The sequence below is a fragment of the Vulpes vulpes genome, chromosome 16 (genome assembly GCF_048418805.1).
Source record: "Vulpes vulpes isolate BD-2025 chromosome 16, VulVul3, whole genome shotgun sequence".
NCBI lineage: Eukaryota > Metazoa > Chordata > Mammalia > Carnivora > Canidae > Vulpes > Vulpes vulpes.
This window is the reverse complement of record NC_132795.1, coordinates 51,885,629-51,907,050: the sequence shown is the minus strand read 5'-3', so window position 1 is coordinate 51,907,050 and position 21,422 is coordinate 51,885,629. Positions and strand designations below refer to the sequence as shown.

The 21,422-nt window shown below is 57.7% G+C and overlaps 1 protein-coding gene across 2 annotated transcripts in view; it reads left to right on the top strand.

Annotated features, from left to right (window-relative positions):
* PARVB (parvin beta) overlaps positions 1 to 21,422 on the top strand; it is a 97,761-nt gene that overhangs the window by 27,071 nt on the left and 49,268 nt on the right. The window lies entirely within an intron of this gene.

The following is a 21,422-nucleotide window of genomic DNA, read 5'->3' as shown; positions in this document are numbered from 1 at the left end:
CCAGCAGGGTTGGCTTCTCTCCCTGGCTGGCTGATGGTGTCTTCCTCGGGGTCAGCACATCCCTGGCTTCTGTCTGTGTCTACATTTGCTCTTCTTCCATGGACACCAGTCACGTTGGATCAGGGTCCACCCATAGGACCCCATTTTACCTTAATCTTTTTTTTTTAAAGACTTTTAAAAAAGATTTTTATTTATTCATGAGAGAGAGAGAAAGAGGGAGAGAGAGAGAGAGAGAGAGGCAGAGACACAGGCAGAGGGAGAAGCAGGCCTCATGCAGGAAGCCCAATGTGGGACTCGATCCTGGGTCTCCAGGATCATGCCCTGGGCTGAAGGCAGATGCTCAGCCACTGAGCCACCCAGGTGTCCTGCTTTAATCTCCTTTTTAAAGCCTCTGTCTCCAAATCCAGTCACAATCTGAGATCCTGGGGATGAAGACTCTGACGTTTGCATTCTGGGGGTGGGGGGGATACAGTGTAGCCCATAGTCTCCCAAACACAAGAACCCGTAAACCAAGATCAGCCTGGGGCCTGCATTGGCTTTGGGCATCTAGTACTTGCTGGGCCACTTCCCTGGTCTCACTTCCATGTGACCATGGGTTTGTACCATGTCTAGTGGGGTGGAGTGTGGGGTGGGGCGAGGGTGGCATGATGATGCTCATGGCTGCTCGTGGCCCCAAAGTACCTTTCTGGAACCCTGCCACTAGGAGGGCCAGCTCCGGGTACCCCCGTGTCTCTGTCGGGCTCATGCCCTGCCCCCTGAAGTCAGCCCAGGGCCCGTGGCTCATCACAGAACACCACCGAGCAGAATGTGTTTCCGTGGGAGCTGGGGATGGCTAGTAATGATCACAGATAAGAGCTAATGGTGCTTCCCGGTGCCAGGTGCCGCAGAAACTTGTTTATCCCCTTGACAACCCCACGAGCTCAGTTATGGTTGGGAACCCTGTCTTATGGATGTAGAAACACAGACATGTGGCCCGTGCAGGTCACCCCGCTGGTGGGTGGCTGGGCCCTGCTTTTTTTTTTTTTTTTGAATTTTATTTATTTACTCATGAGAGACACAGAGAGAGGCAGAGACACAGGTAGAGGGAGAAGCGGGCTCCCTGCTGGGAGCCCCATGTGGGACTCGATTCCAGGACCCCAGGATCATGCCCTGAGCCAAAGGCTCAAACCTCCAAGCCCCCCAGATGTCCCTGGGCCTTGCTTTTTTTTTAAACCCAGAGATCTACCTGGTGGCCAGAGGGGGAGGAGATCTAGTTCTGCACCGCCTCCCCCCCCGCCCCCTCCCCTGCCCCCCAATTCCAGGATCTTCCTGGGTCCCTCTGCCCTGGGAAGTGAGCAGCACCCAGAGCAGGTCTACAAGCCTCCGCAGTTTGGGTGGCTCCGGCTTTCTGTTTCTGGTATCTGATTTCTGTTGTCGTGGAGACGGGGTGACAAGTGTTGCTCGTGGGCGTGGGGGCTCCTGACATCGTTGGCAGCCGCTGGGCCCTCCCCCCGGGGGCCCAGCCTCCAGCCCCAGGTCCAGATCTGAGGCTTATCGGAGGCTTATCGGAGGCTAGCGTCTGTGGTTCTGTTTGTCCCCTGAGCCAAGTGATCACCACTCCGGTCGCACCACAGGACTGGAGACTCCCTTCCTTCCTTCTCTGTGCGCTGTGGGGCGGTTCTTCTGGGGCAGTTTGCTGGCCCATGAGGCCGTTGGCCATGACGATGAAAATAGTGTTTCGTGGTCAGCGGAGTTCTATCATCTGGAAGCAGCCTGTCCCCCGGGCACCCCGATCCCTCGTGCCTTCCTCAGAGCGCCCTAAAGAGGCCTTTTCCGCAAATCGCCAAGTCATGACGACCCTGCCCGCGCCCATATATGCCCATGATGTGTGTCCCCCGGCTCCCCGCCGAGTGCCCGCTGGCCTGGCATGCATCTCGGCTTCTAACGCGTCCTCCAGTCGCACCCCTCCTGGCCAGTGAGTGCTCCCTGTTTCTGACCACTTTCAGCAGGTGTTACACCCAGGCCGGCCCTTGCTCCCCCTCTGCTTTAGGGGCAGGGGGATGTCTAGACGAGCGTGGGCCCTGGGCTGGCCATGCGACGCTTCCCAGGAAGGTGATGAGGACGTTGGTGTGAGGATGGTGGGGTAAGTGGGTCCTTGGGGATCTCCCCTCGGCCCAGGTGGACAGGTACCTGCTGTGTGCATCGTGGCTGCCGGGCTGCTTCCATCATTTGGTGGGACACATGGATCTTTGGGCCCAGAAGGATGGCGTTTGGAACATTTCAGGGACAAGTGGCAATGATGCTGGTTATAGGGACTACCTGATATGATGGATTTCTTCCTGTTTTTTTTTTTTATTAAAGATTTTATTTATTCATGAGAGACACCGAGAGAGAGGCAGAGACACAGGCAGAGGGAGAAACAGGCTCCCTGTGGGGACCCCGATGCGGGACTCGATCCCAGGACCCTGGGGTCACACCTTGGGCTGAAGGCAGACGCTCAACCGCTGAGCCATCCAGGCATCCCTGAGGGGTTTCTTTTGAATGACCTTTGGCTCTGTCTTTCCCCTTTAACTGGCTGTTCGCAGCCAGGATCTGGCTCTCCTTGTCTCCCCTTGGATAAGAGGTTTGTTTTGTCTTTTCTTCGGGAGCAGTAGACGTTGGAAGGAATTTGTGTGGAGCAGGTGGGGGTTATGAGCCCAGCTCTGCGGTTGTCAGTCCCGGTCGTGGCAGCTGGTGTAGTCACCCAGCTGCTCCGTCTTCCCACCCGGGAAGGAGATAGTGGTGCAGGTGACGTGTCTTGTGTGATGCTCATAACTTGACAGTTGAGGAAGCTGAAGGCCAGAGAGGCTAACTAACGTGCCCGAGGTCACGCAGCACTTGGGAACCGGAGTCATGGGTTCACCTGAAGTCCTTTTCCTTTTATTTTTTTTAAAAAATATTTTATTTATTTATTCATGAGAGTCACAGAGAGAGAGGCAGAGACACAGGCAGAGGGAGAAGCAGGCTCCATGCAGGGAGCCCGATGTGGGACTTGATCCCGGGACCTGGGATCATGCCCTGAGCCGAAGGCAGATGCTCCACCGCTGAGCCACCCAGGCGCCCCTCACCGGGAGCTCTAACATCGGCTTGAAGATCATCCCTGGTTATCTGGAGGCCCCTTTGCCTCTTGTACCAGGAAAGCTCCCAACAAATGCTCCTTCCACACCCGATGGAGGAAAAAACACATTTTCCCTGGGCTCTGCTTGGTTTAAAAAAAAAAAGGGGGAGACACTGGTGCTTGGGTCCTCAGGTGACCACACTAGGAGCCCTAAGTCACAGACGGAGTTTTGCCTGTGTCTTGATCATTCACATGCTTTCTGTAGGTGTGTGGGGCCCCTTCTGGAGGAGAAACTGGCAGTTGAAGGAGGAGTTTAAGGAGGTTGAATGCAGGGAGGCTCTCCGCTCACTCTGGGAAGGAAGGCTTCCCCATAGGGAGCCCTTGGCTCTTCCCCTGCAGGGGTGCGTGGGGGAGGGGAGGAATAGGAGCAGATGGTCGATGGAGGGGCTGGGCAGCTGGCAGAGGGGCAGACCCGGAGGACCTTGCTCTTGCCCGTTCTAACCCAGGCGCTGGGAGGCCGCATTCACTGCCCGTCCCCCGGGGGGAGTCTTGAGGCGCAGGAGCACAGTCAAGGCTCTGAGAAGTTCTGCAGAAAAAGTCCTCTGTTCAGCCCAGCTTCACCCACTGCTTCCTCTGCTCCTGTGACCCGGGCTGAATTCCTGCAGGATGCCCAGCTAGGGGAGCCCCCTTTCGGGGACCAGCAGTGATGGGGACAAACAGGCATCCTGCTCATCTGTGCTCTGCTATTCTCCAGTTTTCTCTGGTCCTGCTGGGTGTCAAAAAGCGAATCCTGAGCGTGCTTTCTGCCTGGAAAGTACGCAGGTGGAGGTCTGTTAACTTCTCTGTGGGGAAAGGGCCCCCAGACTCCCAAGGCGTGGGGAGCGACTTGAGAGCGGCCCCTCCACTGGGGCTCTGTGGCCACCTGCCCACACCCCCTCCCCGCTCCCCCAGCTTGCTCTGCTCGGCTCCCAGCGGCCTTTTCTGAAATCTCGCTCCCCATCGAGGTGTTTGAGTGTATGTCACGTCCTCAGGCTTGAGGTCTGCTGTGCAGAGGGCAGAGGGCAGGACAGTGGTGACGGGCCTGATGATAGCGGGATGCTCAGTGAGTGGGACAGAAGGATACCAGTCCTCGCTCCGTCTCTTGCTGGCCACCGGGCCTTGGCCATTCCTTTATCTTCCTCATTGGTAAAATGGGGGTAAGGGAGCCGCCCGCTCATTGCACTTAGGTCCCCCTGCAGCCATCCACGGGTGCCCAGCAGGTGCCACTCCTGTGTCGCTGCCTGTTGTCGCCATGTGTTCTGGCTCCCGTCTCCCTCCTCCCTACGATGGGGATCCAGGAGGGTAAGAACTTTATAAGGTTTCTTAAGTGCCAGTGACCCCCCTTGTCTGTTATTTTGTGGAGAGCGCTACCTCGCTGGGAGACTTGGTTCTGGGATGGATGTCAGCGCTCGGCTGTCTCTCCTTGGGCAGATCGCCTACTCACAGAGCCTTGTCCCCTGGTCTGCAGTGGCAGCCGGGAGCCCGCATGAGCTCGTGCAGGAGGGTGTGGGGCAGGCAGGCTCCCCGTAGAGGCCAACTTCCTTCCTCCGTGGCGCCAGGTCCAGTTGTCTCCGTCTCCACCCCGCAGGGTGGGGGATTTCAAGTTGGGGGCGGATTGGGACACGAGCGGGGAACTTGCGAATGAAGAGATGGCAGTTTGTTGATCGGGGACTTCAGAGTCACCCTCTCTTCCCAGCTCATTAGCTGTCCTCCTCTACAGGATGACCCAGAGCAAAAGGACACCCTTCCCCTGCCTGCTGGGAATGTGAGGATGGAGGCTGCCACCATGTCCCTCCTCCTTGCAGGCCAAGACTTGGTTCCAAGGTTACCTGCTCCAGGAAGCCTGCCTGGACTGCCAGTCGTTCCCTCTCAGGTCGCTAGCATTTTCCCACAGCTCCATTACCTGTCTCCTGGGTGCTGAGGCCCCCGCGGCAGGGTCTGTGTCCGAGTCCTTGCCTGCCACCCAGTGCCCGACCTGGTGTTGGTGGATGTCTGTGGAGTGGTCGTGGGTGAGTGGATGAGCAGAAGTAAACTGAGTCAGAGCTCTTCCCAGCTCTGCTATCGATGTGCGGAAAAAGCCAGACTTCTATGAAGTGGAGGAAGTGCAAACCAAAAGTGAATTAATATAAGCACCTACTCGCCCCAGCCCCTGACTGTTAACCTGTCAGCCACCGTCAATGACAGAGGGCCCCGGGGGATGAACTATGTCCCTCGGTGTTATCATCCTCTCCCCGTGCAGCTGGGGAAGTAGGATGCGCCTTTGCTTGGGGTCTGCTGCCCGGAGGCACTCACAGGTGGTGGAAGGCCCCGGAGGCCCAGCAGGGAGCACCCCTTGGACCAGAGTGTGAGGACCCTGGGGCGGGAAGGAAGCCAGGTGCCGTGACAGTCACCCAGGCATCCTTGGGGCGGGCATCTGAGCAGGGCTCTCTGGACGCACAAGGAGGGGCTGGTCATCTAGAGCTCCCGCGGGCGGTCAGACGGTCAGCACACACCCCGCGGCTTTGAGGCTGCGTGGTCCCGTTGCCCACACGGCCGACTGGGTGTGCAAGGCGGACAGGAGACCATGTCGGGACTGTGATGCTGGGCTGCTCAGCGGAGCATCTGGCAGCAGCTGTCCCGCCTGCACACTGGCCTGGTCCAACGTCCCCACCTAGCCCCCTTGTCACCAGAGTGCAGAGCACTGACCCTGGGGGGGCCCTAGCTTCCGTGGGGAGGGAGGGGGCCCAGTTGGCAGGGCAGCCAGATGTGGGGAGGTGGGAGGCCAGGCCTCCAGCAAACGGCTGGGTTTGTTGCAGCCCCAAGAGGGCAAGTTCCCCCGCCCCCCACCCCCCGGGTGGGCTGACCCCCTCACCAGCACTTCACCACCTAGGAAGGAAGAGGTCCCAGGATGGGGCAGCAGCAGGCATGACTCCCCTGTGCTCCCCTCAGCTGCCTGGCCGGGCATTAGAGTCTGGCCGAGAGCCAGGCCTGCCGCATGGCCGTGAGCTTGCCCCGGCTCTCAGGCCCCCACCTCACGTCCACACTTGATTTCTCAGCCAGTAGAGTCTGGGCTGGGCCTTTGTGCCAAGGACGCCCGCCCCCATGTGTTCCCTGGACTTGGGGCCTGGTTGGCAGCAGGCAGGAGCCTTTCGCCCAAAGGTCTAGAGGCAGGGACCCGTGCAGCCTTGGCCCTATGGGCGGGAGGATGCCCACACTCCATACTTGGTTACACCCTGTTATTACTGCATGAAGTTGTCACGCTGTTGTCCATACGGTACAGTCTGTGTCCACCTTGAACAGGTGTTCCCCGAGCACAGGGTCTGTCGTACCCTTGGAGCCCAGGGTATGGTTTGCAGAGCACAGGACAGCTGGATGGGGTCCATGACAACCCCGTGAGGTGGTGTTGCAGGGCCCCGGTCCCCATGGGATCCTCACCTGAGTGAGGGTACCCGGGAGCCTGCCAATGCCACCCAGCTGTGCAGAGATGTCGGGAGCCCTCACCTGGCCAGTGTCTGGGGGGTCCGAGGCAGCTCGAGCAGGGTCCCCTCTCTCCCCTCCCGGCACTGTTCACCTTTTGCACTGGATGATTCTCTGGGGCAGGGCCGGCCTGGGTACTGAGGTGCTGAGCGGCCTCCTGTGGGGGGGTTCTGCCCTCCTGACTGAGGCCGGGCCTATTTCAATGACTGCTGTGTCATTGGAGTTTAGCCCGGGGTCTGGCACAGGGCAGGTGCTCAGTAAAACCGGTGCAGTCAGAGAATGTTCTGGGCCTTTTGAGATGACATGGAGTAGTAGTGGGGCTGTTGTGAGGCCGTATGAGTTTTCTGTGGCTGCTGTAACAAATTACCACAAGTTTAGTGGCTTCAAACAGCACAAATGGGGCGCAGGGAGCCTGCTTCTCCCTCTGCCTGTGTCTCTGCCTCTCTCTCTGTGTGTCTCATGAATGAATAAATAAAATCTTAAACAAAACACAAACTTACAGTTCTGGAGGTCTTAAGTCCTAAAATCCAGGTGTTGGCAAGGCTCTGCTCCTTCTGGAGGCTCCAGGAGAGAATCTGTTTTCTCGACATCTCAGCTTCTAGGGGCCCCCTGCCCCGCGTTCCTTGGTGTGGGGCCTGTCCTCCATCTGCAAAGCCAACGATGGGTGCCTTCGGCTCTCTCCCTGCTTCTGTGTCTCATTGCTCACAGCTCCACCTATGTCCTTTTTTTTTTTTTTAAAGATTTTATTTATTTATTTGAGAGGGAGGGAGGAGAGAGAGGGAGCATGAGCTGCGGAAGGGGCAGAAGGAGAGGGAGGAGCTGGGAGCCTGATGCGGGGCTCGATCCTAGGACCCCGGGATCACGACCTGAGCCAAAGGCGAATAATTAACCGAGCCACCCAGGTGCCCTCATCTGTGTCCTTTTTATAAGGACCCTCACAACTTCTTTGGGCTCACCTGGCTAATTGGGATAACTCCTCATCTCAGGATCCTTAACTTAATCATATCTGCAAAGTCCCTTTTGCCTTGTAGAGTCACAGGGAGCAGAGTGGAGACATCTGTGGGGGAAGGGGGCATTATTTAGCAAGGCACAGAGGCCCCAAAGGAAAATAGCTCCTGTGAGTTCCAAAGAGGAACAACGGAGGGGACAGTTAGGGTCCTGCAGCATTCACGTGTTCATTCATCCACGAATCCACCATTTACTTGCCATGTGTCGCCGAGTGCCTCCTGTGGGCCGGGCCCCGTGCAGCTGCCCTTCCAGAGCACTGTGGACACGCATCCTCTGACAGGCGCATGCATCTGCCTCAAACGTGACCATGCTTGAAAAGAAAGCAACAGGACGCAGCCCCTTGGGACCGTGTGTGGTGCCAGGGGCAGGGGAGCCCCGCTTTGGCTGGCAGGATGGGAATCTCCACTGGCTCCTAGCTGCCCCTTTGGGCCTTTGGGGCTTTCCCTCCAAAGGCTGGTCTCCGGGAACCCCGGTGGGTCCTGAAGGTCCTTCTCCTTTGTTTTCTGGACCCTTGGATCCATTCAGCGAGGGTGGAGCCGTGCTTGCCCAAGGGGGGGCTGCCCGAGATGCGCGTGGGCCCCTGGAGTATCTCCGGTGAGGACGCGGCCGCCAGCCCCCCGGGTGCCCATCCGCCCATCCGCCCAGACTCTCTGGGTGGCATCTGTGCAGAGGGAGTCTGGTCTCCCATCGGCCTGGAGATGAGGCCACGAGAGGAGATGGGCCAGAGTGGAGATGGGCCACGAGAAGAGATGGGCCAGAGTGGAGATGGGCCACGAGAGGGCGCTGTCCCGCCGGCTGTGTCCTCCCCGAATTCTCTAATCCCCCCCCCCCCCAGGTCTCTGGTGGCAGGTGCACAGAGAATCTTTTTTTTTTTTTTTTAACGACTTAATGATTTAATCTTCTTATTTTCTCAGCAGAGCACGCTTTGGACTTCCCTGAATACAATGGGACTTTACCGATCAGATTAATTAATACGAGTTTGCAGCGCAGGGACCAGCCGCACTTGCTTCACCAGGCTTACTTCTGCATTGCCGTTTCTCTTTTCTCTTTATTAAGCACATTTCTCTCCCGGTGCATTAAGCTCGTTGGGCTCGCCCCGCTCCTGGAAATGATCAGCGGATTTCGTAACCTCCTGCTTTGGTGGGGCACCCCGGCATTGCTCGGCTCCTGGGAGGGGCAGGGGGTCCCTGGCCGCGGCCGATAAGTACACAGGGGAGACATACATGTGGCTTTTTGGATAATTCTGGGTCTCTTGAGGGGATGCTTTCAGCCCTCTGCCCCCACCTTCTGCTTATTTGAGGCTCTTTCTCCCTTTTTTGTTAACTCATGACAGATTTTCATGACCAGTGATTGAAATTGCTTCCACGTACTCACCAAAACCCAGCACGATTGATTGGTGGAAATGTGATAAATGCACCATCCCCAAATCAAGGGAACAGAGCACATACATCACACCCAGATTAGCATGAACGCAGCCAGGATGCAGTGATTGCCAGGCGTTTGTGCTAAGCAGGGGACTGAGAATGCGGGAGGCGAACCTGGATGGCCCTTTTGGGGGCCGGGGGAGGCCGGCCTCGGGGCGTGGGTCCAGCTGTTCGTCAGATCACAGATACCAAAGAGCGCCCGTTAAATGACGGTGGCCCTCGAGGGCCCCGGGAAGCCAGGGCTCTTGCCCATCCCCAGGGAGGCACATTTGCGGGGGGAGCCCACTCCGCCATCCGTTGCTCCTGGCACGCGGCTGCATTTTGATTTCACTGTGAGTCACTTGAGCAGTGCTTCTGAGCCTTCCGCGGGCTCCGTGGCTTCCTTCTCCTGGTCGCCGGTCACCACCCACGGTGGCTGGCCTGGGCTCCCACCTGGTGCTTTGGGAGGCACTTTGGACTTCTTGGGGAGTTGACGTGGTGGGGGTGGCTGGGAGGTGGGGTGGGTCACACTGTGTTGCTGGCACCGTCCAGCTGCCATCCTGATGTTTTACGTAGAGTTGAGGCTCTGTTATAATTCAGCCCAATTAGTGTCTGTTCTAAATGCTCAGCCACCATATAAAGCATTTCGTGGTGATGCCCAAGCAGTAAGTGAAGGATCCTGGAGGTTGGATCACGCCTGCTTTGCTTTGTTTCAGTGTCTGGGTTTTTTGAGAATCTGTGACGTGGGGGTACATCCCACCCCCATCCTCTGAACAGTTAGCTGATGAAGCCGTGACACCCCTCGATCCTTACACACACCTGAGGCTTTCGGGATTTGGTTTGACTTGGTTCTGTCAGGCGGGCGCGCTTTCGTGGGGTCCTCTCTGCGGGGCCCACCTCTGGGGGCATTAGGGTTGCTAGGGGTTGGCCTCTGCCTCTGGGAGTCTAAAATCTGGCAGGGAGACATCCACACACGCCTCCCTGGTCGCCACCCGGGAGTGCAGGGGTGGCTGTGAGTTCCCGCAGTGTGGCAAGTGCCCGGTGGGCCAGGTGAACTTGCCAGGCAGGTGCCTCCGTGTGACGCGAAGCCCTCCCTGTTCCCCAGTGCAGGTGCTGGTGGGGGCACGGGAGGGGGAGACCCGACGTTTACCGCCTGGCTGCTGCTTGTTTGATTAGTTGTCACGACAACCTCAGAGTCCTGTCTGGTTATCACTCCCCTGCAGTGGAAAGACAGTGAAAGACAGAAGGAGACGCGGCCCGTGCCCAAGGTCATTGTACGACGGACCTCCAGAGCCTCTGGGTTCTCTAGTCTGCCCGCACCAGCGCCCGCCCTGGGCTGGGGGTGGGGGGGTGGGCTTCGGGTGGAAGAGCAGAGGTTTGCAGCGGACTATAAAGGTGTAGCGTGTTGGGCTGGCAGGTGCAGCTGCAGGATACGGTCCTCTTGGAGGGGTCACAGCCCGAGCAAAGGCTCGGGGGCCTGGCTGTGCCTGACCCTGTGCTTTTCCTCAGTGGAGGGTCGGGCTGGGATGTGAGGGGCAGGGATTTGGGCTTTGTGTGGGGAGGCATTAGAAGATGGGGATGGTCTGTGGGTAGAGGCATGGCCTGATGGGCTGTGTTGGGGGGACAAAGTCTTGAGACAGGGTGGGAGGTGGCCTGGAAGAGAGGGACTGGGAGCCGAGACCCGCAGATTGCGGAGCATGCCCCTGGCCTCGTGCTGGTCCAGCCGCTGCATCCGGCCCCTGAGGATCCTGACTGCTGCATCCGGGAGGGGACTTGACTAAGCTGACCCACTTGCTGTCCTCCTGAGCAGCCGGCCACATCATCCCTCGTCCCTCCAGGATCAGTCATCCTTTCTGAGCCGGGAGCCGGGGCCCCTCCCATGTCCTGGTTTCTGCTCGCCAGGTGGTTTATATGGTAAACCTGACATTTCACGTTCACCTAGAAGTCTTTCTTCCTGTTCTCCTTCCCACAGACAAGCCGTTTCTCTGTGATTCTCACATTTTTCTGATCCCCCAGGGCAAAGGGGAAGAAAAGGCCTGATCTGGGCCGGGGAAATTACCTGTTTGACATCAGCTTCTGAGCGCCAGCCTTTTTTATATTTGTACTTAAGTGACTCTCTGTATTCAGAGGACCTACTTTCCTGGACACGGGTGGGTCGCTTTGTTCTCGCTGGCCTCTCCTGCGGGTGCCTGCAGCAGGTGGCCGGTCCGGATGCGCACCCCAGCCGACGAGGTTTGGGGAATGTGGCTCCAGAGGCAGGTTTGTCCCAATAAGTCCCTAATTGCGGAGCAGCATCCCTCCCCTGAGTGCTCACCGTCCACACGCCACATCGCGGTAATTGGGTCCTTGGCGACCCACGGCTGCCAGGCTAATGGAAGCCTTAATGGAAACTCTCCTTTTCCACCCAATTAAGTGGCTGGAGGTGGAATGTTTTGCAAGCACCATGTGTTCCCCGTTTTCCCGGCTTTCCCCATTCTTCTGACTCCTTACCTAAATTCTCTGTTCAGCTCCATTTTGTCCATGTAAACACGTAGTCCCCTGTCCTTCCACAAAGATCTGTTGCGTGGGGCACCTGGGTGGCTCAGTGGTTGGGCGTCTGCCTTTGCCGCAGGTCATGATCCTGGGATCATGGGTCCTGGGATCGAGTCCTGCATAGGGTTCCCTGCTCAATGGGGAGCCTGCTTCTCCCTCTCCTCCTCCCCTCTCCTCATGTGCACCTGACTCTCTCTCTCTCTCTCTCTCAAATAAATAAAATCTTAAAAAAAAAAAAAAGATATCTTTTGCACTTATGACATGTCAGGTTTTGTGCAGGATGTGAGGCTGTGGTTGTGAACAGTACCTGGCCCCTGCGCACTCCGGGGTACGGGACAGAGAGGCAGGCCCACCCCGCAGCTACATGACAGGGGGTAAAAGATTATGGTTGTCACACGTGAGGGGAGCTGTAGGAAGCCAGAGGGGGAGCCCTCGCTCTGTCTGGGGTCATGAGTGCAAAGAGAATGCTGTCCTTGCCAAAGCTGGGGCATGGGGTGGAGTTAGCCAGATGGACCGTGAAGAGCATCTCTGGTGCTGGGGACAGTTGGGGCAACGACGTGACGGACACTAGTGGTTTTGGGGTGGCCTCATTGGCGGGTGTGTGCAGAAGTCAGGAGCTGCAGCTGGTTTGATGAGGGGTGGCATGTGCTCATCAAGCATTTGGGTGCCTCTCCAGGGGGCTTGCCTTTTACCTTGGCGCCAGCAGGAGCCGCGCTGTGGATTACACCAGGGAGCGACTGGTTAGCTTTCTGTGTCAGAAGGACTGTCGCATCAGATAGGACTCTTGTTTGCAAATGACAGGAAACTCAAAGTGGTTGAAGAACAAAGTGGAATTCGTGGGTCCTGCCTTGAAAAGAAAGGGCCACCTGTGGGCCGGCCTCAGGTTGGGCTTGATCCAGCACACAAATAGGGTTGCTAAACTAGTCTCTCCGTTTTGTCTTAATAGATTATAAGGCCTGAGAATGGGGTAGGGGTCCTTGCTGATTCTGTCCAAGGGAAAGCTGGGTTCTTTGTGGCCAGAAGAAAGGTGACAGGTGCTGGGGAGGAGAAACAGCTGAGTCTAGGACCGTCACCTGCCAAAGGGGAGAGGCCACGATAGGGCCTCTGGGAGGCGGAGCGGCCATTCTGGTGACAGGGGTGACAGGTTCCTCCCCTCTGCCCACAGGCTGCCCCAGGGACAGGAACAAGATGCCGACTCTCAGATCGGTCCTGTCTTGCCCAGCACCCTGGTTCCTCCCTCTGTGTTCTTTGCGTGTGTCTGTATTTTGCGGCCTTTTGCCTCCAGCCGTGGCTCCAGAATCAGGGTATCATTTGCAGTAGCTTCACGTGGTCAGGGCTGTGCCTTGAGGTCCCCTCACTCGATCTCTGCCTCCCTCCGGATCGCTTGCTGTGTCCACTGGGGCTGGCAATGCCTCCGGGAGAATCCCGAGGGCCCCCCTCCCCAAGGCCCATTTCTACCATTGAACCAATTTTCCTAGGGTGTGGGAACCAGCCCTTTGGAGAAGAGAGCCTTGGGAGGAGCCAGGGGTGGCAAGTGAACTCATTCATTATTGCTGCCGGGCCCGGCAGCTCCGAACTTGGCTCGAGATCGAGAACAGGGATTTGGAGGAGGGGTGAAGTTCTGGGTTCTCCCCACCGGTGGGAGGTGTTCCGTGCTTCCTGTCAGTCCCACCAGAATTGGGAAGATGATGTGGTTTGGGGCACGGCCAGCCGTGGGTGGGTGGGATCCATCCCTAACTGGCCGGGCCAGCTTGGATGTGGCTCAGTCTCTTAGAGACCTCGCCTGCGGTGGGGAGCTTCATGTGCTGGCACGTGGGAGGCATGCCCAGTAGACCTCCTTCCTTCCCGGGGAGGGAAGCACCTGTGGCAGGTGCGGGCCAAGTGGAAAGGTGTTGAACTGTGGCCCCCGTCTTCGTCTCTGAAAGGAACACCAAAAGCTGCAAGCCAGTTTGGGTTTCAGGAGCAGGGGTGGGGGGGTGATGCTGTCTCTAAGTTCTCACGGCTCTAGGGGTTGATCCTGGGCCCACGGACCACCGGGCATCAGTGACATCACCTTGGGGCGGGTTACTGGCGCCAAGCCTTAGACCCTGCCCAGGCCTGCTGGGTTGGAATCCGCCTCTAGTCCAGGGCATCCTGAGTGCAGTGAAGCTCGGGAGCCTGGCTGAGTGCTCGGGAGGGTGCACGGTTAGCAGAGGGCCCTGGGCAGGCTCTGGCGGCTGATGGGAAGGGACATGACCAGCGTCCGGGTGGTGACAGGTGTATCCACGGTATTGTCTCCCGGCCGCTCCCGTCTCACCTGGCAGGGTTCCTGAGGTTGCGGCCCCTTGGCCCCCCTCCCGCCCCTTTCCCAGCCTGATTCGGGCTGCACACACATCCCTGGTATGCCCTAAGACAGAAGCCATGGGATGATCCGTTCCGAAGAAGCACAGAGGAGCAGCCGAGGACAGGGTAATCCGAGGTTCTAGCCGCGTAGACGCCTCTTGCATCCAGAAGAAGGCATTTCCCGGAGCCTGGAGGTCTTGACAGAATTGCCTAGGGGAGATCCGATCCTTCACCCCCCAAGCCCACTGCTTCTCTCTTGCCCACACACGAAGCCGTGGGCGCGTGGCCCCCTGTGACTTGCTGAGGGCTGTGCCGCAGACACACAGCTCTCCCTGCAGGATGGAGCACCCCCGCCGCCCTTACACCTGTCTGGATGCTCTGCGGCTGGGCTCTGGGTCCTGCTCCTCTGTCCTTCCTCGCCCCAGAGGTGAGTCCTCAGGATAGGCTCGGCTCTGGCGGGGCCTCCTTCCCCGGAGGATTGGCTGTCTCGGGCTTCGGGACCCACGGGGGCCACAGGCACTGACTCCTACCAGAATGTCTGGCTGTGGCCCAGCCTTCCCGTCTCCCCGCCCTCGTCCCTTCCAGACCTAACACCGCTTCTGTCATTCTGGAGCAGAGCCTTTCCATCTTTTCTGTATGAATTTAGATGCGTACACCTAGAAATAGGTAGTTCTGAGTGTCTGATTGTGTCATTTGCATAAACATCATGCTGTATCGTTTTGAAACCTGCTTTTGAAAATGCAACACGGTGACACGTGGTACACTTAGAGCCTTCTCTACAGGTGCCAGGTGCTGGGCCAGGCTGTGGGGGCGGAGGGGCCGCAGCACATCCTTCCCCTCTGCCTGCTGCTGGCGCCGGTGCCGGACTCTCGGCAGCATGAGGGCAGGCCCCGAGCGTCCGGCCAAGTGCCAGTACCTAGGTGGCCTTCGACCCATGCTCATTAGGTCAGTAGGTCTGTAGAGCCCAGGTCTTGCTGCTGCCGGATCAGGAGAGACCTTCAGCTGCGAGCTCTCAAGGGGTTCAGGAGCACCTGCTGACCTGCTTTGGATTTTGCTTTATTGAAATGCTCACACATTTATTTTAGCCTCTAAACTGATTTTTGTCTCTAGAAATGGGATGGAACTCGTGCCCCGGCAGAGCTAACCCCATAAATCAGATGTCAGGCGGAGCCACCCTTACGGTTTGGGGTACTTTCTTATTCCCGTGGTGTTGTCAGCACAGTTCAGACACTCAATCCCCTGCTGAGAAATTACCGCGAGTTAAACATACATAAATATACGGAGCTCAAGCATCCTCGTGACAAGGCCAGATCCCATTGTTTGTAAAAACAAACCGGATCTGCCACTTTAAAGGTCAAGAGGCTCTTTCTTGTACGTTTTCCTGCTTGGATTGCTGAAAGTAATTTCTCTCTTGTCCCACATCCGGGTCGGGAAGGGCAGTGGCTCTCCCCGGCGGCCGGCAGCTCCCACAGCCTTTGACCTTGGGCCGGACGCTGCCATCCATCCACTGTCCTGAGAATCATGGAGATTGAACCTGGGCATCGTAGCCTCCTGGGAAGGACCGGGCCTCACACTTCCGGGCCTTTGCAAGCGTGGTGGTGCCAGAAAGAAACATCCCCCCCTCCCCCCAAGTGTTGATCCTAGCTTGGTGTTGGAGCAATGTCTCTGCAGATGTCAGACAGGGTTGCTGTGTAGCCTCCTCTCCCCTAGTGGTCCAATCTGCTCTGCCTGAGATTTTACTGGTGCCTTCTTTCTTTCTTTCTTTCTTTCTTTCTTTCTTTCTTTCTTTCTTTCTTTCTTTCTTTCTTTTTCTAAGATTTTATCCATTTATTCATGAGACACACACACACACACACACAGAGGCAGAGACACAGGCAGAGGGAGCAGCAGGCTCTGTGGGAAGGCTGATGCAAGACTCGATTCCAGGACCCCGGGATCACGACCTGAGCCGGAGGCAGGCACTCAACCACTGAGCCACCCAGGTGTCGCTGGGGTCCTATTTCTAACTGAGCTGTGAGATCTTCACAGGAAGTACAATTTAACTCATTGCTAGCGGAACCAGTGTTAAGATCTCTGTGGCTGGTGAATTTAATTATTCGGAGAAACTCTGAGTTCTGCAGAGGAATGACCCCTCCAAGTGCACAGAACGACCCCTCACTATTTGTAGAGGCCTGGAGAGCCTCACTGTTGGGTCCTCCTAAGCACCGGGCAGCTTCGGTCCTCCTGCCCGCCCAGTCCCCTTGAGGACCGGCCCTAACTAGGAGCATGTGTGTCTCGACCAGCGTGGGTCGAGGGTCCTGAACGAACCCAGGCTGCTCTCCTGCCATTTTCAGGTTCCTCCTGAAGATGTGGGTCAGGTGACGCGCTGTTTTGTTGGGATTTTCTCTTTGATCCTGTTCACATTGTGCGGCTGAAAATTCTCCTCCTGGTCTTTTGTTCTGCACGAAAACCAGGAAGCGTATGTATGGTGCAAAAAGCCTCTGTAGGTGGCAAAACATTGCTGCTGTGTTGAAATGTCAGAAAATGGAATTGTCCCCGCCGCCGTAGCTTCCGAGGCCAGGGCCCCCCATCCCACCCTCGGGAGGCCTTTGTATGGTCCATGAAGCCCCACAGGTGAGTGCCCCGTGGGCTTCCTGCACCCCATCTCTGCAGGGGGTACGTCGTGATCCCCCCCAGAGTCCTGCCTTGGCAGGCCCTCATGGAGCGAAAGAGGCTGAGGAGCCTTTGTGTGCTCAGACTCATGCTTCCCTGTCGGTGACCTTGCTTTGTGAGCCGGGCACTTTCAGGCTCCTGCTTCCCCAGTAATGTCAAAGGGAAAAAAGAAAAAAAAACAAACCCAAGTTGCCTAAAAGCTTGTTTTTTTGGAAAGAGCCTGGGTATAAATAAATAAATGAAACCCATACAAAGGAAAAGATTTTTTAAAAAAAAAATCAAAGATGGAACCTTTGCATTTGGCCCGGGGTGTACATGGCAGGCTCTTTATGAGGTGCTTTCAAGTGTCGAGGTTATAGCTTCCAGTTCTTTCCTCCTTTTTATGTGCTTGTAATTCCAGGCCGGAGAGGTGTTTTTTTTTTTTTTCTTTTTTTCTTTTTTTTCTTAAGCCTTGCCCAGTCCTTGGGTGGGGTGATGGAAAGCTAACAGGCTTTGGAAACACGCCTGTATACATCGATCCAGCAGATGCTGAAAGCTCGCATGTATCGAGCACTTACTGCATGCCAGCGATCGTTCCACGCCCCCACTCACTGAGCCTTGTAATCCCTCTCCGACCGATGCCCCATTTCACAGATGGCAGCTGAGGCACGGAGCAAATAACGCAGCTTGCCCAGGATCAGCTCGTCAGGGGTCGAGCCGGGATCTGAAACCAGCAGACCAGCTCCAGGGTTCGAAGCCTCCCTTCCGTTGCGAGGCTCCTCAAATGTGAAGACCTACGGTGTGCGCAGGAACTGACTTAGCGCGGGTGTGGGTGGGCAGACGGTCCCGGAAAGAGAAGGTCGTGGGGCTGCGCAATGTGAGCTAGGCACAGAGGAGCCCGGGGGTGGGAAGGGAGCACCCAGGACGGCTTCCTGGCAGAGGTTGCCAGGAAGCTGAAGCTTGAAGGTGCGTAGGATTTAATTTGGCATAGGTAGGCACCAGACCGTGTAGAACCAGGGTCAGTCCTGACTCTGGGGCTCCCTGGGCACTGGCAAGGGGGGGGGACATGTGTGTCAGGTGCCTTCACATCTAACAGATGCCGGCCCAGCCAGGACCCAGCCACTCCTCACACACTTGTTAGGAGATGTAGTGAACAGGTGTTACGGAAGGTGCCCGGCACATAGTAGGTATTCAGGATACGTTAGCGGCGCTCCGTCCACTTCCACGGACAGGTGGGAACACGGATTGTGCATGCACTGCGACCTGCGGTTGCAAACCCGTCACCCCTGGTGGGCCCACAGAATTGGAATGATCTGCTCATGTTTGTACAGTGTACTAAACCCTAAACGTTCGCTTTTGTGAAAGCTCACAAGACTGGAGACTGCCGTTTGCATGTCCCGGTCTGCCCCCTGTCCCCGGCTGGGTGAGGGGGTGGCCATCCCTGAAGGGGCACCTGTGCCATCCACGGCTCCCCCTCGGCTCTGCCGTCCGACCTGGCCTCCATCGCCTCCCCCAATCTCCTGGCTTCCCCTCCACCCCAGGCCCCCTCTGCACCCGCCCCGGCCACACAGTGGCACCCCCGGAAGGTGAGCTTGGGTGCGGCGGGAACCTTTGCCACCGACTTCCTCGCGGTTGGCTGTCAGGTTTTGTGGGGGGAGGGCGTGAATCTCACAATCGCAGGGCACCCTCAGGACATCACTGAGTCCTCAGCCTCGTGACACGGAGCCCCTCACTCCCCCCACCCCCGAATGTCCACACCCGGCGTGCGCACCAGGCGCCAGCTCTCCCGGGCCAGCGGATCTTTCTCTGTGACTCAAGGCGGCCGGCGTTTCGCATCTTTGAAGTGTTCGGGTTTCTGGCAAATGGGCCGGTACTTTAAAAACCAGAACGTTCCAGGATTAATGGAAAGCCGCAAAACTGGCAGAATGGGGTCCTTGGGGGAAAAGCCGTGGTTCGAGAGGAGCCCCTCCCTCCCAAACGTCAGACTGACCCTTGGAAGGACGGTAATCAGATTCAGACGGAAAGATCCTTGGCGACGGGGCTGTGTCCCTCGGGGAACCCAGGCTGGGAGAAACAGAGTCCCGAAGAGGCATCTGCCGTGGTTCAGCATCGATGTGGGTGCCACGGGGGGGCTTCCGAGGTCCGGGCTCTCATCTGTCACCCGTGTGCTTTGCAGAGTCCCAAAGCCCCGCCTCCAGATTCTTGCCGTCTTTCAAGGCTAAGCTCCGTTGCTGCCTCCTCCAGGAAGCCTCCCCTTCTTCACTCTTTCCTCGCTTTGTCCTTCTGTTGGAGTCTGTTTTCCCACCTCCTTTCTGTGCCCCCCCCTTCACAGAGCCTGTGCCCCCGAACCAGGAGCCGAGCATTCATGATCTCACTTATTCCTCACTGCTCCCTGGCAGGCAGACACTGCTGTCACCCCCGCATTACAGGTGGGGAAACTGAGGCCTGGCAAGGTGAAGGGACCCCTCCGGGCCACATGCCCACGTGTGGTAAGGTGGGATTCGAACCCCGGGCCCTGTGGTCACAGACCCGGGCCCGTGTCTGCTGGCCTGGTCCTTGTTTCCTTCAGAGCTTTGCACATGGTGAGCTCCTTGGAATGTGCCGTGGAGCCAGAGCCTGGGCGGGTCTGTGGGAGCGTCTCTCGTTTAGGAAGGTCGAGAAATCTCAGGTCCTGTTTAGTGTTATCTTTGGTGTCCAGGGCGGTGTGGAAACTTCTCTGTTTCCATGTGACCCAATTTCTATGCTTTGAAGATGCTGTTTCCTCTCTGTTCCCCTGCTCGTGTCTCTGAGGTCAGGTAGCGGTTCCGCGTGCCCGGAAGCCTTTCTGAGTGTCCACCCCGCTGCCCTCCCGCCATCACTCTGGCACGCAGCCTGTGTCCTGGGAAGCGCGGGACCCGGTGGCGTCTTTCGTGAGCCGAGTGACAGGCTCGTTGTCACGACTCAGCTGCGTGGCTCACCTGTGCCCGGAGGCCCCCACCTGCGCCACCCTCTGCGTGGGTGAAGCCCTTGTGAGCATAAGCGCATCTCCAACCGCCTGGACCCGAAGGGACCTCCCTGGCCTCTCCGTCCTTCTGTGACTTAGGATGTAGGAGTTCAGGGTCTCTGCGCACACCCAGCTCTCCCTCAGTATCCCCCCTCCTGCTTTCCTTTTTCTGCCTCTGAGAGCGGTTTGCTGGCTGGGATGCTCTTTGCAGCTTACTACGTAGCACAAGCAATTGCTGAAATGTGGTGGCTGTCCCCTGAGCCGGCCGGGGTGGCCTGTGGGCATCCGTGGACTATCGCTGGGCGAGTGGGGCCCAGCGCCTCAGATCCCATGGGTGCCTCATCGCACTTGTGTGCGTCTTGCACAAAGTTAAGCCAAGGGTTTGGGGAGAAAACGATGGCTGTGCATGGGGTGGGGAGGACGGGGATGGGGTGTGCTTGTGCGGGGCCGACCGCGGGGCCGACTTCCAGCTCCAGACCGGGATATTGTTGGCAGAGGGTCCACTTTTTTTCTTCCCTTTCTTTTTTTATTGTGGTAACACATACATAACATAAAATGTATCATTTTAACCCTTTGTGAGCGCGCTTCCGCGGCATTAGGTCCGCTCACCGTGTGAGATGAGGCCACCGCCACCCTTGTCCTGAAGCTCTTCATCGGCCCGCACTGAAACCCCGTCCACGTTAAACACGAGCCGCCTCCCCCCATGGACTTTGTGTCAGTGGATCTGGTGACTCTGGGTCCCTCACCGCGTGACTGCAGTCGTGCAGTGTTTGTTCTGTGGCCGTGTCACGCGGCGTGCTGCCCTCGAGGTTCATCGCGTGGCAGCAGGTGTCAGGAGGTCCTTCCTTTCCACGGGCGGATAGCGTGGTGTCGTGCGGGTAGATATAGATCATGTCTCGCTCCTTTTGTGAATTGTGCTGCTGTGGGACACGGGGATGCGAGAGACTCCTTTGTAAAAAGCCTGGTCTCAGCACCTTCCCTGACGTGAGACGTGGCAGCCTGGGGGCCGCTGCTGTTGTCTTCATGCCAGGTGGAGGGGCTGGTCCACAGAGCCCAGCGTGTGCCTGGCTCGGGGCTAGAGACCTACGTTCATCGTCGTTCGTCCTCCCAGGGGGTCCTGAGGGTTACTGGGACTTGCCTGGGGTTGCACCGCTAGCAGAGTTGCTGGGGAGGGAGGACCACCCCAGCCTGCCCGCTCCCAAGCCTTAGGCCCTGTCCCCTTGGTTACTCTTCAGATGCCCGGATAGGCAGTGTGAACGGTTTGAGGCAACCACGGCATTGGACTCCCTTCCAAGTACTAACCAGGCCCGACCCTGCTTAGCTTCCGAGATCAGACGAGATCGGGCGCGTTAACCACGGCATTGGAAACGGAAACAGGTTTTCATGTGGGAGAGAAGGCCCTGGCACACTGGTGATGGGGGGAGTCACCCAGAAGAGGCCGGTGCATGGCGTGTGGTTGGTTGGGGACGGCGATGGTTGCCTGAGAACGGGGCTCTCGACCAGGGCCGCCAAAGGCAGCAGGTGCCCGGGCCCCACCCATTGAATCAGATCTTGGGGCTGGAAGCTCGAGTCCCAGGGGTACCTGGACGCACATACACACTCATGTGTGCACACCCACACACACCCATGCACACACACACGGCAGATGCCCATGTCCACACTGCAGGTCACAGCCCCGCCAGCTTGAAGCCTCGGGTCTGGTTTGTTAGATTCTGTTCTGTGCTCTAGTGCCCCTAGCGCTGGCCACCCCCGCCATCGGGTTTCCATCCCCTTGAGCCTGACCATCGACAACAGCATTGCCTTCAATTCTGGACTTGCCTGCATGTGGGCTGGGAGTGGCCTCTGCCCCCAGATCCCACCGCTGAGGACACGGCTCTCCAGGGAGCGGGGGGTGGGGGGCGGAGCAGGGGGTCCCTCCTTTCTCCTTTGCAGGCCCTGTCGCTGCAAATCCAGCTTGGTCCATCTCTGGGGT